At 38.9% G+C, this 15,536-nt stretch overlaps 1 pseudogene across 1 annotated transcript; it reads right to left on the reverse strand.

Annotated features, from left to right (window-relative positions):
• Window positions 1–14,107: 14,107 nt before the first annotated feature.
• Window positions 14,108–15,114, reverse strand: LOC116536638 (annotated as a pseudogene). Its single transcript, XR_004262733.1, has one exon. The product of XR_004262733.1 is annotated as a prohibitin pseudogene (transcript).
• Between the last annotated feature and the right edge of the window lie 422 nt (window positions 15,115–15,536).

Raw genomic sequence — 15,536 nt, forward strand, 5'->3', positions numbered from 1 at the left:
TTTATTTGTAGTCTCAATGGTGCCATTTAGAATTGATTTCTACTTTTATTCTACTGTGATCTGAGAAGATATTAGATGTGATTTTAATTTCTTAAAAATTGATTAAGATTTGTTTTGTGGGTGAGGTGGCTGGCAAGATGGCTGAATAGGAACAATTCTTGTCTCAACTCCCAGTGAGACCAATGCAGAAGGCGGTGATTTCTGCATTTCCAACTGAGGTACACAGCTCACCTCATTGGAACCGGTTAGACAGTGGGTGCAGCACACGGAGGGCAAGCCAAAGCAGGGCGGGGAGTCACCTCACCCAGAAAGTGCAATGGATCAGGGAACTCCCTCTTTTAGCCAAGGGAAGCCATGAGGGACTGTGCTGTGAGGAAGGGTGCATTCTGGCCCACATACTATGCTTTTCTCACAATCTTTGCAACCCACAGATCAGGAGGTTCCCTAGGGTGCTTACATCACCAGGATCCTGGGTTTCAAGTACAAAACTGGGCAGCCATTTGGGCAGACACCGAGCTAGCTGCAGGAGTTTTTTTTCATACCCCAGTGGCACCTGGAATGCCAGCAAGATGGAACCATTCACTCCCCTGGAAAGGGGGCTGAAGCCAGGGAGCCAAGTGGTCCAACTCAGTGGATACCACCCCCACAGAGCACAGCAAGCTAATATGTACTGGCTTGAAATTCTCACTGTCAGCACAGCAGTCTGAAGTGGACCTGGGACACTCAAGCTTGGTGGGGGGAAGGGCATTCACCATTACTGAGGCTTGAGTAGGCAATTTTCCCCTCACAGTGTAAACAAAGCTGCCAAGAAGTTTGAACTAGGTGGACCCCATTGTAGCATCACAAAGCCGCTGTACCTCTAGATTCCTCCTCTCTGGGCAAAGCATCTCTGAAAGAAAGGCAGCAGCCCCAGACAAGGGTTTACAGATAAAACTTCCATCTCCCTGGGACAGAGCACCTGGGGGAAGGGACGGCTGTGGGGCAGCTTCAGCAGACTTAAATGTTCCTGCCTGCCACTTCTGAAAAGAGCAGCAGATCTTCCAGCACAACACTCGAGCTTTGCTAAGGGACAGACTGACTCCTAGAGTGGGTCCCTGATCCCCATGCCTCCTGACTGAAGACACCTCTCAGCAGGGTGCAACAGACACCTCATACAGGAGAGATCTGGTTGGTATCTGGCGGGTGCCCCCCTGGTACGAAGCTTCCAGAGGAAAGAACAGGCAGCAATCTTTGCTGTTCTGCAGCCTCTGCTGGTGATACCCAGGCAAACAGGGTCTGGGGTGGACCTCCAGCAAATACCAGCAGATCTGCAGCAGAGGAGCCTGACTCTTAGAAGGAAAACTAACAAACAAAAAGGAATAGCATCAACATTAACAAATTGGACATACACACAAAAACCTTATTCAAAGATCACCGACATCAAAGACAAAAGGTAGATAAATCCACAAAGATGAGGAAAAACCAGCACAAAAAGGCTGAAAATTCCAAAAACAAGAATACCTCTTCTCCTCCAAAGGATCACAACTCCTCGCCAGTAAGGGAACAAAACTGGACAGTAAATGAGTTTGGTGGTTTCCTAGAAGTAGGCTTCAGAAGGTGGGTAATAACTAACTCCTCCAAGTTAAAGGAGCATGTTTTAACCCAATGCAAAGGAGCAATGAACCTTGAAAAAAGATTAGAGGAATTGCTTACTAGAAAAACAAGTTCAGAGAAGAACATAAATGACCTGATGGAGCTGAAAAACACAGCACGACAGCATGAGAACTTCTTGAAGCATACACAAATATCAGTAGCCGAATCAATCAAGTAGAAGAAAGGGTATCAGAAATTGAAGATAAACTTAATAAAATAAAGCATGAAGACAAGATTAGAGAAAAAAGAATGAAAAGGAATGCACAAAGCTTTTATGGAATATGGGACTATGTGAAAAGACCAAACCTACATTTGATCGGTGTACCCGAAAGTGATGGGGAGAATGACACCAAATTGGAAAACACTCTTCAGGATATTATCCAGGAGAACTTCCCTGACTTAGAAAGACAGGCCAACATTCAAATTCAGGAAATACAAGAATACCACAAAGATACTCCTCAAGAAAAGCAACTCCAATATTTAATTGTCAGATTCAACAAAGTTGAAATAAAGGAAAAAACGTTCTCATGCTGTGGTTTTCAGTGCCATCAGGTCATTTTTGTTCTTCTCTAAACTGTTTATTCTAGTAAGCAATTCCTGTAACCTTTTAGAGAAAGGTTGGATTACCTGCAAAGAGAAGCCCATCAGACTAACAGTGGATTTCTCTGCAGAAACCCTACAAGCCAGAACCCAGAGTAGGGGTCGTTATTCAACATTCTTAAAGAAAATAATTTTCAACCCAGAATTTCATATCCAGCCAAAGTAAGCTTCATAAGCAGAAGAGAAATAAAATCCTCTATAGACAAGAAAATTCTGAGAGATTTTGTCACCACCAGGCCTGCCTTATAAGACCTCCTGAAGGAAGCACTAAACATGGAAAGGAACAATTACTAGCCACTGCAAAAACATACCAAATTGTAAAGACCATCGACATGATGAAGAAACTTCATCAACTAATGGGCAAAACAACCAGCTAGCATCAAAATGTCAGGATCAATTTCACACATAACATTATTAATCATAAATATAAATGGGCTAAATGCCCCAATCAAAAGACACAGACTAGTAAATTGAATAAAGAGTCAAGACCCATGGGTGTGCTGTATTCAGGAGACCTTTCTCACATGCGAAGGCACACATAGGCTGGAAATAAAGGGATGGAGGAAGATTTACCAAGCAAATGAAAAGAAAAACAAAGCAAGGGCCACAATCCTAGTCTCTGATAAAACAGACTTTAAACCAACAAAGATCAAAAGAGACAAAGAAGGGTGTTACATAATGGTAAAGGGATCAATGCGACAAGAAGAGCTAACTCTCCTAAATATATATGTACCCAATACAGGAGCACCCAGATACATAAAGCAAGTTCTTACTGACCTACAAAGAGACTTAAACTCCCACACAATAGTAGTAGGAGACTTTAACAACCCACTGTTAATATTAGATCAATGAGACAGAAAATTAACAAAGATATCCAGGACTTGAACTCAGATCTGGACCTAGCAGACCTAATAGACATCTACAAACGCTCCACCCCAAATCCACGAGTATACATTCTTCTCAACACCACATTGCACTTATTCTAAAATTGACCATGTAATTGAAAGTAAAACACTCCTCAGCAAATGCTAAAGAATGGAAATCATAATAGTCTCTCAGACCACAGTGCAATCAAATTAGAACTCAGGATTAAAATACTTACTCAAAACTGCACAACTACATAAAAACTGAACAACCTGCACCTGAATGACTACTGGAAAAATGAAGAAATGAAGGCAGAAATAAAGATATTCTTTGAAACCAATAAGAACAAAGACACAATGTACCAGAATCTCTGGGACACAGCCAAAACAATGTGTATAGGGAAATTTATAGCATTAAATGCCCACAAGAGAAACAAGGAAAGATCTAAAATCAACACCCTAACATCATGATTAAAAGAACTAGAGAAGCAAGACCAATCAAATTCAAAAGCTAGAAGACAATAAATAACTAAGATCAGAGCAGAACTGAAGGAGACAGAGACACAAAAAACTCATCAAAAAAATCAATGAATCCAGGAGCTGGAGTTTTGAAAATATTAACAAAGTAGAGAGACCATTAGCCAGACTAATAAAGAAGAAAAGAGTAAAAGGATCAAATAGATGCAATTAAAAATGATAAAAAGGATATTACCACCAATCCCACAGAAATACAAACCACCATCAGAGAATACTATAAACACCTCTATGCAAATAAACCAGTAAATCTAGAAGAAATGGATAAATTCCTGGACACTTACACCCTTCCAAGACTAAACCAGGAAGAAATTGAATCCCTGAATAGACCAATAACAAGGTCTGAAATTTAGGCAGCAGATAATAGTCTACCAACCAAAAAAAGTCCAGGACCAGAAGGGTTCACAGCCGAATTCTACCAGAGGTACAAAGAGGAGCTGGTACCATTCCTTTTGAAAATATTCCAAACAGTATAAAAAGAGAATTCTTCTTAACTCATTTTATGAGACCAACATCATCCTGATACCAAAACATGCAGAGACACTACTAAAAAAAATATTTCAGGCCAATATCCATGATGAATATTGATGCAAAAATCCTCAATAAAATACTGGCAAACCGAATACAACAGCACATCAAAAAGCTTATCCATCACGATCAAGTCAGCTTCATCCCTAGAATGCAAGCTGGTTCAACATACGCAAATCAATAAACATAATCCATCACATAAACAGGACCAAAGACAAAAACTACATGATTATCTTACTAGATGCAGAGAAGGCCTTCAACAAAATTAAACAGCCCTTTACGCTAAAAACTTGCAATAAACGAGGTATTTACAGAACATATCTCAAAATGATAAGAGCTATTTGTGAAGACCTGATTTTAATGTTTATAATTAATTGTCACCTGGCTTCAGCTCTGGGTGCCTTCAGTGGTGAAGAATCTACTTGAGTTCCTTGGTTATAAAGAATATTAGTGAGATGCTTTTTTTAGATGCTGGTTGTAGCAGTGATACACCGTGTATGAGACCAGGTTCACTGTCTCTCACAGGGCATTTCTCAGCTTCTAAGGTTTATTAGTGTTTTATCTGCAGATCTCCCACTACCTGCAAGTCACAGGATGACAGAGGCTGTGGCAGAGCCACCTAGTGACTCACAGTGCCAAGGAGGTAGAACTGCTGAGGTGAGACCTTTGAGCTAGAAAGGCAGCACGATAGCTTGAATTTAAATTAAATTACAATAAAATTTAAAAGTTCTATTTCTCAGTAATACTAGCTACATTAAAAAATTTATTATATTTATTGTAGGTACATAGTAGGTATATATATTTATGGGGTACATGAGATATTTTGATACAGGCATGCAAGGCATAATAATCACATCGTGGAGAATGGGATATCCATTCCCTCAAGCATTTATCTTTTGTATTACAAACAATCCAATTATACCCTTCATTCTTTTAAAATGTGCAATTAAATGATTATTGACTATAGTTACCCTGTTGTGCTATCAAATAGTAGGTTTTATTTAATCTTCCTATTTTGTCGTACCCATTAACCATCTATTGCTTCCCCGCTCACTACTACCATTCCCAGCCTCTAGTAACCATCCTTCTATTCTCTGTCACCATGAGTTCAATTGTTTTGATTCTAAGATTCCCACAAATAAGTGAAAATGTGTGATGTTTGTCTTTCTGTTCCTGGCTTATTTCACTTAACGTAATAATCTCCAGTTCCATTCATATTGTTACAAATGACAATATCTCATTCATTTTTATAGCCGAATAGTATATAATTGTGTATATGTATCATATTTTATTTATCTATTTGTCTGTTGATGGACTCTAACATCTCTTCCAAATATTAACTATTGTGAGCAATGCTGGAGCAAACATGGGAGTGCAGATATCTCTTCAATATACTAATTTCCTTTCCTTTGAGCATATACCCACCAGTGGGATTGGTAGATCATATGGTAGCTCAACTTTTAATTTTTTGAAGAACCTGAAAACTGTTGTGCATGGCAGTTATACTAATTTATATTCCCATCAAGAGTGTATGAGGGTTCCTTTTTGTCCACATTCTCGTCCCCATTTGTTATTGCCTGTCTTTTGAATATAAGCCATTTTAACTGGAGTTGGATGATATCTCATTATAGTTTTGATCTGCTTTTCTCCAATGATCAGTGATGTTAAGCACCTTTTCATATGCCTGTTTGCCATTTGTATGTTCTTTTGAGAAATGTCTATTTAAAATTTTTTTGCCTATTTTTAGTCATATTAATAGATATTTTCTATAGTGTTGATTCAGTTCCTCATGTATTGTTTATTAATTCATTGTCAAATGAATAGTTTGAAAATATTTTCTCCCATTCTGTGGGATGTCCCTTTACTTTATCAATACTTTCCTTTGCTGTGCAGAAGCTTTTTTAGCTTTATGTGACCTCATTTGTTCATTTTTGCTTTGCTTGCCTGTACTAGGAGGATATTACTCAAGACATTTTTGCCCACATCAATGTCCTGGAGATTTTCCCTAAGGTTTTGTTGTTGACTTTATAGTTGGGGTCCTTAGATTTATGTTTTTAATCCATTTTTATTTTATTTTTGTATGTGGTGAGAGATAAGTGTCTAGTTTCATTCTTCTGCATGTGAATATCCGGTTTCCCCAGCATCACTTATTGAAGGGACTGTTTTTTCCCCAATATATGTTCTCAACATCTTTGTCAAAAATGAGTTCACTATAGATGTGTGAATTTGTTTTGGGTTCTGTATTCTGTTTCATTGGTCTATGTGTCTGTTTTTATTCCAGTTTCATGCTGTTTTGGTCATTATAACTAAGTAGTACAACTTAAAGTCAGATAATGTGATTTCTCCAGTTTTTTTTTTTTTGTTTGTTTTGTTTTTTTCATAGAACAGCTTTGACAATTCTGGGTCTTTGGGTTCCATATAAATTTTAGGATATTCTTTTTTATTTCTGTGAAGAATGTCATTGGTATTTTGATAAGGATTGCACTGAATCTGTAGATTGCTTTTGGTTGCATAGAAATTTTAACAATATTTATTCTTCTAATCCATAAACATTGAACATCTTTCCATTTTTTGGTGTCAATTTCTTTCATAAGTGTTTTATAGTTTTCATTACAGAAATCTTTCACTTCTTTGGTTATGTTAGTTCCCAGTTATTTAATTTTATGTCTGTCTGCCGTAAATGGGATAGGATTAATTTTTATATTTCTTTTTCAGATTGTTCATTGTTGGCATAGAAAATTCTACTGATTTTTGTATGTTTGTTTTGTGTCCTGCAAATTTACTGATTTTATTTATTCTAATAGTTTTCTTGTGTAGTCTTTAAGTAGTTTCAAATATGCGACCATATCATCTGCAAACAAGGGAAATTTGACTTGTTCCTTTCCTATTTCAATGTACTTTATTTCTATTTTTTGTCTGATTCCAACAGCTAGGTCTCCCATTACTATGTGGAATAACAGTGGGAAAGTGGGCATTCTTGCTGTGTTCCAGATCTTAAAAGAAAGGCTTTTAGCTTTTCCCCATTTAATATGACACTAGCTATTTGTCTGTTGTATGTATCTTCTATTATGTTAAGATATGTTTCTTCTATACCCGGTTGTTTGAGGGTATTTTTTTCATGAAGAGATGTTGAATTTTTTCAAATACTTGTGCAGCATCAATTGAAATGATTATATAGTTTTTATCTTTCATTGTGTTGATATGCTGTATCACATTGATTGATTTGCTTATGTTGGACCATTCTTGCATCTCAGGAATAAATTCCACTTGATCATGATGTATGATCCTTTTAATGTATTGTTGAATTCAGTTTGCTAGCATTTTGTTGAGGATTTTTGCATCAGTATTCATCGGAGATACTGGCTGACCTGTGTGTTTTTCTTTTTTCTTTTTGAAGTAGCTTTATTATCAGTGTGATACTGGCCTTATAGAATGAGTTTGGAAGTATTCCTTTCTACTCTATATTTCAGAATAGTTTGAGTAGGATTGGTATTAGTTCTTCTTTAAATGTTTCATAGAATTCAGCCGTAAAGCTCTTGAGTCCCAGATTTTTCTTTGCTAAGAATCTTTTTATTGTTACATCTTGTTAGTTGTTATTGGTCTGCTCAGGTTTTAAATTTCTTCATGGTTCAGTCTTGGTAGGTTGTATGTGTGTAGAAATTTTTCCATTTCCTTTAGATTTTCTATTTTTTGGCATATACTTGCTTATAGGAGCCATTAATGATCCTTTGAATATCTGTGGTATCAATTGTAATGTCTCCTTGTTTTATCTCTGATGATATTTATTTGGGCCTTCTCTGTTTTCTTAGTCTCCCTAAAGATTTGTCAATTTTGTTTCACTTTCCAAAAAAATCAAATTCTGTGTCATTGACGTTTTGTATTGTTTTCTTCTTTAAATTTTCATATATTTTTGCTCTCATCTTTAGTATTTCTTTTCTTCTACAGGTTTTGGGTTTGGTTCACTCTCGCTGTTCTCGTTCTTTAAGATAGACCATTAGATTGTTTATTTAAAGCTTTTTTTTCTTTTTTGATGTAGGCAATTATAGCTATAAACTTCCCTCTTCATACTGCTTTTGTTGTATCCCACAGCTTTTGGTCTGTTGCGTTTCCATCATCATTTTTTTCAAGAAATTAAAATTTTTTTTTCATAATTTCTTAATTGACATGCTGGTCATTCAGGAGCATATCATTTACTTTCCATGTATTTTTATAGTTTCCAAAATTCCTCTTGTTATTAATTTCTGGTTTTATTTCATTGTGGTCAGAGAAGATGCTTTGTATTTTTTCCATTTTTAAAAAATGTTTCAAGACTTGTTTGTGACCTAACATTTGTTGTATACTTGAGAATAATCCATGTGCTGAGGAAAAGAATGTGTATTCTGCAGCTGTTGGATCAAAAGTTCTTTACCTATCTATTAGGTTCATTTGGTCTATAATGCATATTAAGTCCGATTTTTCTTAGTTGATTTTTTGTCTAGATGATCTGTCCAGTGTTGAAAGTGGGGTGTTGAATTATGTAGCTATTATTGTATTAGGGTCTATCTCTCTCATTAGCTCTAATAATATTTCATTTATATATCTGGGTGCTCCGGGGTTGGGTGCATATATGTTTAAAATTGTTACATCCTTTCACTGAATTAAGATCTTTATATAGTGATCTTTTTGACATTTTTAAATAGGTTTTATCTTGAAATCTAATTTTTCTGATATAACAACTCTTGCTCTTTTCCGATTTTCATTGGCATGAAATACCTTTTTGCATCTGTTTATTTTTATGCTATGTATGTCTTTATAGGCGAATTGTATTTCTTGTAGGAAACTGATTGATTGGTTTTGCTTTTTAATCCATCCTACCACTCTATGTCTTTTGATGTTAGTGTTGATTCTGGTTACATTCAATGTTGTTATTAATCAGTCAAGGCTTACTTTTGCCATTTTGTTATTTGTTTTCTGGTTGTTTTGTGGTCTTCTCTTTCTTCTTTCTTTTCTTCCTGTCTTCCTTTTACTGAAAGTGATTTTCTCTGGTGATATAAATTGGTTTCATGCTTTTAACTTTTTGTGTATGTGTTGTATCTTTTTTGATTTAAGGTTACGATGAGGCTTGCAAACACAATCTTATAACCCATTATTTTAAGCTAATTAAAACTTAACACTTTGCATAAACAAGGAAACAAGCAAAAAGAAAACTAATAAAGGCTCTACATCTTAACTTCCTTCCCATACTTTTTAACTTTTTGTAGTTATCATTTATATATTATCACTATGTTTTCCAAATTTGTTGTAGTTATTGTTTTTGGTTGGTTCATTGTTTAGTCTTTCTACATAAGAGTAGTTTACACACCACAGTTACAGTGTTATAATATTTTGTGTTTTTCTGTACATTTACTAATATCAGTGAGTTTTATACTTTCAGATGATTTCTTACTGCTCATTAATTTCCCTTTTTCTGATTGAAGTACTTTGTTTTACATTTCTTGTAAAAGAAACAACAATTGTGTATTGTTTGTTTTCTCTTGCTGCTTTTAGGATCCTTTTTAAATTCTTGACCTTTAGGTGTTTAATTATTAAATTTCTAGAGGTAGTCTTCTTTCAGTTAAATCTGCTGGGTGTTTTATAACCTTCTTGTACTTGGATATTGATATCTTTCTCTAGGTTTGGGAAGTTCTCTGTTATTATCCCCATTGAATAAATTTTCTACCACTTTCTCTTTCTCTACCTCATCTTTTCGGCCAATAACTCCGAAATTTAATTTTGAGGCTATTTTCTAGATCCTATAGATGTGCTTTATTGTTTTTTATTCTTTTATTTTGTCTCTTTTAACTGTGTATTTCCAGATAGCCTATTGTCATTCTTACTAATTCTTTCCTCTGCCTGATCAATTCTGCTATTAAAAGACTATAATGCATTTTTAATTATGCCACTTCCATTTCTTAACTTCAGTATTTATTCCTGGTTCTTCTTTATTATTTTGATGCTTTGTTAAATTTGAGTGGCAGAATTCTGAATTCCTTCTTTGTCTTATCTTGAATTTCTTTGAGTTTTCTCAACACAGTTATTTTGAATTATCTACCTGAAAGGTCATAGATCTCTGATTCTCCGGGATTGGTCCCTAGTGCCTTATTTAGCTCATTTGGTGAGATCATGGTTTCCTGAATTGTCTTGTTAGTTGTAGATATTCCTCTCTCTCTGTGCATTGAAGAGTTAGGCATTTCTTTTAGTCTTTTCAGTATCAGCTTGTTCGTACCCACCCTTCTTGGGAAGGCTTTTCAGATATTTGAAATGACTTCCATGTTGTGATGTAAATTCTATCTGAATTAGGTGGCACCCCAAACCCGGTAACACTGTGGTTCTTGCAGACTCATAGAAGTACTGCCTTGATGGTCTTGGACAAGATCCAGAAGAATCCTCTGAATTACTGGGCAGAGATTCTCATTCTCTTCTCTTTCTTTCTCCTAAACAAATGAGACCTCTCTATCTGCTCTGAACCACCTGGAGCCAGAGGTGGAGTAACACAAGCACCCCTGTGGCCACCACCGCTATGACTGCACTGGGTCAGACCTGAAGCCAGAACATCACTGGGTCTTGCCCAAGACTTGCTCTAACCACTTCCTGGCTACTGCCTATGTTCGCTTTAGGCCTTGGGGCTCTACAATCAGCAGGTGGCAAAGCCAGTCAGGCCTATGTCTTACCCTTCAGGGTGACAAGTTTCCCCAGACCTTATATAGTCCCAGTGGTGCCATCTGGGTGCCAAGGACTAAGGCCAAAAATATTACAAATCTACCTGGTGTTCTGTTGTACTATGACTTAGCTTGTGCTCACACGATTAGATGCAGTCCTTTCGACTCTTTTCTCCCTTTTCCAAAGGCACAGAAACCTCACCCTGTGGCCAGTGCCACTTCATATCCATGGTGATTACTGCCAGACTACCACCGATTTTCCCTTAAGTCCCGAGGATTCTTCAGTCAGCTTGTTGTAAATGCTACCTGGCGTGGGACTTACCCTTCAGTGCAGTGGGGTCTCCTATGGCCCAGGGGAGTTTCAGAAATGCTATTCAAAGCCAAGGCCTGGAATTGTGAGCCCCAGGAGACCACTTGGTGCTCTACTTTGCTGTGGTTGAGCTTGTACCTAAGGTGCAAGGCAAAGTCCCCTTTGCTTTTCCCTTCATTATTCTCAAGCAGAAGGAATCTCGCCCCATAGCCATTATAGTTGGGAATATGCTGAGTCTCACATGACACAAGCAAGTCTCAGAGTCCCACCCAGGTGCCTCAATGTAGTACCTAGGTATCACTGCTGGTTATTCAGGGTCCAAGTGCCCTTCAGTAAGCAGGTTATCAGTCCTGCCAGGACTGGGTCCTTTCCGTCAAGTCAAAGTGTTCCCTTTTGCCTGAGTGCGTGCCTGTGAGTGTTGTCCAGGATCTAGGGCCTGAAAAGGAAGACTCATAACCCTTACCAGTAATCTTTTCTGCTTTGGCTGAGCTGGTATTCAAGATGCGACAAAATCCTTCCCACTCTTCTCTCTCCTCTTTCCAAGCAGAGGAAGAGGTCTTTTTTTGTTGTTGCTACAACCGGTGAACTCTGGAGTTAGGCAAGGGGTGATGCCAACACTCTTTTAGGTACTCTGGCTAGTGTTTCAGTAGACCATGTGTTCCCCCAGTTCACTGTCCCTGGGCTGACTCACCTAGGTGTTGCAGTTCTTGTGGCCTAGATGGATTCCCCTCTGGCTAGGACTGGTTTAAACACTATGATATGGTTTGGATCTGTGTCCTCACCAAATTCTCATGTTCACTTGTAATCCCCAATGCTAGAGGTGGGGCCTGATGGGAAGTGATTGGATCATGGGGCGGATTTCTCATGAATGGTTTCACACCATCCACTTTGTACTGTTCATGTGATAGTGAGTGAGTTCTCATGAGATCTGATAATTTAAAAGTTTGTGACACCCTTCCCTTTTCTCTCTCACCCCTGCTTTCACCAAATGTAATGCTTGCTCCTGCTTTGCCTTCTACCATGGGTAAAAGTTCCCTGAGGCCTCTTCAGAAGCAGATGCTGCTATGGTTCCTGTACATTCTGCAGAATGATGAGCTAATTAAATCTCTATTCTTTATAAATTATCCAGTCTCAGGTAATTCTTTATAGCAATGTGAGAATGGACAAATAAATGTTCCCTCCATTGATGGGCATTAGCTCTTTTGTCTAATTTTGTTTTTTGTTATAATAGGGCATCACTGAGTTCAATTCCTCAGTATTGCTGCAGTCTCTCTCCCCAGGACACAGAAATGCTCTCAACACCACACTGTCACCGCCAGGGTATGGGAGAGAGGTGGCATTGGTGATTCAAAACTGCTTTTTCTACCTTTTCAGTGCATATTTCAGCGATATGAAGTTAAAACCAGGTACTGTGAATGTTCACCTGATTTTTGGTTCTTATGAAGGTGCTTTTTGTGTGTGTAGATAGCTGTTAAATTGGTGTCCTTGTGTGGGGAACAATTGGTAGAGCCTTCTATTCTACTGTCTTGTTCCACTGCTATTCTGAAGTATGCATCTTATAGGAAGCATATAGTTGGATTTTGTTTCTTTATCAATTCAGTCACTCTATGTCATTTAATTGGAGAATTGAGTCTATTTATATTCAATATTATTACTGGTAAGTAACGACTTACTATTGCCATTATGTTGCTTATTTTCTGGTTGTTTTACAATTATTCTTTTTTTTTCTTTCTTACTGACTTCTTGTTAAGAGATTGTCTCTGGAGTATATTTTAATTTGTTGTTTTTTATTGTTAGTTAAATAATTACAGATTTTGCATTGTAGTTACAATGAGGCTTACAGAAGTCATTTTATAGATGTAAATCATTTTATAGATATAAGTTTATTAAAGAGATGACAAATTATCTTAGATAACAAGAAAAGAATAGAAGCAAGAAAAAAAATTAAAAACTTATACTTTTACTCTATCGCCCCCATATTTTGATTTTATGTTTTCTCAATTTACATGTTTTTATATTGCCTTTCCCGTAACAGGCTGCTACTTTTTTTATTGTTGCTATTATTGCTTTTTTTTTTTTTTTTTGAGCCAGAAGGTCTGGGTGTCCTTTATTGACAGCAGTTTACACACATTTGTTTCCTTCCCATGGTTGTATCCTTCCCAGCACAGGCACAGAGCCCTTGAGAAGGGCAGTCTCTGAATGGGGGAGCTAGGAATGCAGGTCGGACATGTCTTTGGCAGGCATGTTCAGCCCCAGCAGGATGCAATCCTTCAAGTTGGAATTCCACTGGGTATTTGAGAGGGACCAAGGTGGGGGGTAGAGAGGAAGTCTTTGACAGGACTCACATCTCGGTCCAGGCCTCCTCTCTCACTATCCAAGTCCATCCACGTTATAGTACCCTAGGGGTCAACAATCAGGCCCACCCACCTCAAGAGGGGCAGATTCTTCCATCTGTGCCCAGTTCACACACGCCTGCTTCCGCTGGTCGCACAGTTAAAGAGAATTAGCCTTATGGTAAGGGACAGATCGCTCCCTCTCTGCCCCTCCCCGGCACCTCTTCAGCGGCATCTGCGCAGGAACTGCTGGGAAGATGGAGACCTGCCTTCTCAGTTCAGCCACGGGCCCTCATCCGCAAATCTTGCAGCATCAGTGATAGGATGGAGGCCACCCATGGACCCAGGCCGACACCTGTGCTCCCCAGTCCATCACACACTGCCCTACCTGCGTGCTGTCAAATGCTGGTGCCCTCTGCCGTGATGGACCGCAGCACATTCTGTAAATCTTTGCTACCAGTGATGACTGGCACATTACGTGGCCGAGAACCGCAGTCAAAGCAGTCCCCGAATTGGGACCTAAAGCCAGTTTGCATAGGCACTTGGCAATTTTTGGTAGGGAGGTGGATAAAAAAGTAGATGGACATGGGAAGAATGCAAGTGTTTCATTTGATATACTAATTAGAGATCTGAAGTGATTTTACATTTATTTCCTTCACTTTAAGCCAATCATGAAATTTCACAGTGATTTCTGGGGTGGGGGCAGAAGGAAGGTGGTGTCAAGAATCACTGGGGCTGTGGCCCAGTCGGCCCGTGGAGGTGCAGGTAGGGTGGGCCCTCACTGGGGCAGCTGGAGGAGCACGGACTGCCCCGCCGGCAGGTAGGTGATGTTCCGAGAGCGTGACAGCTGGTACGCTATGTCCTCCGCGGCTTCCAGCTTGAGCAGCTCGATCAGGCCGTCCCCTGCAGTGGCCAGTGAGTTGGCAATCAGCTCAGCTGCCTTGGAGTCGCCCTCAGCAGAGATGATAGCCACCTTTTTCTGCTGCTCAGCCTTTTCCACCACAAATCTGGCCCTCTCTGCTTCCTGCTGAGCCACCTGTTTGGCTTCCACCGCTTCTGTGAACTCCTTCCCGAAGGTCAGATGTGTCAAGGACACATTGTCCAGGATGAGCCCAAAGGTGGCTGCCCACTCTGTAAGGTCGTCGCTCACCTGCCTGGAGACCAGCTCTCTCTGGGTGATTAGTTCTCCAGCATCAAAGCAAGCCACCACTGACTTGAGGATCTCGGTCTTGATGGACGGCAGCACGCGCCCATCATAGTCCTCTCCGATGCTGGTGAAGATGCGAGGCAGCCGGCTAGCAATGGGCCGGAAGAGGATTCGCAGTGTGATGTTGACATTCTGTAAATCTTTGCTACCAGTGATGACTGGCACATTACGTGGCCGAGAACGGCAGTCAAAGATAATTGGTTTCTGTACCCATGGGATGAGAAAGTGAGTCCCTTCTCCTACCACAATGTCCTGTACTCCACGGAATCAGTCAAAGATGACAGCTCTGTGCCCAGCATCCACATTATATAAGACCGAGTTCACTACGCCTTCTGCAACAGCTAAGGCCAGGCCAACCTTGCCAATGGACTCAAACACTTTGGCAGCCATGTTTTCTTCTGCTGGACCCTCTCACACCTGCTTCCACGCTGACCTTCACATGAATTCCCCCGCTATTATTGCTTTTTTAACTCACATCTTAGGAGCTTAGCTATTACTGTTTTTGATAGATTTTTCTTTTGGGCTTCATTCTAGAGGTATTAGTGAATTGCATACCACAATTATATTATTAGATTTTTCTGTGTTTGTCCATGTACTTAATTTTGCCAGTTAGTTTTGTATCTTCAAATATTTTATTTTTGCATGTTTTTTCTTTCAGATTGAAGAATTTCTTTCAGTATTTCTTGTAAGATGAGTCTAGTGGTGCAGAATTCTCTCAGCTTTTGTTTGCATGGGAAAGACTATATTTCTTATTTACATTTGAAGAGTAGCTTTGCTGGGTACAGTATGTCTTGTTTGTTTTTTTTCTTTAACACTTTGAGAAAGTGATCTTACTCCCTCCTCCTTGCCACT

The sequence above is a fragment of the Sapajus apella genome, unplaced genomic scaffold (genome assembly GCF_009761245.1).
Source record: "Sapajus apella isolate SASKATOON/1434 unplaced genomic scaffold, GSC_monkey_1.0 scaffold102, whole genome shotgun sequence".
In the NCBI taxonomy this organism is placed as follows: domain Eukaryota; kingdom Metazoa; phylum Chordata; class Mammalia; order Primates; family Cebidae; genus Sapajus; species Sapajus apella.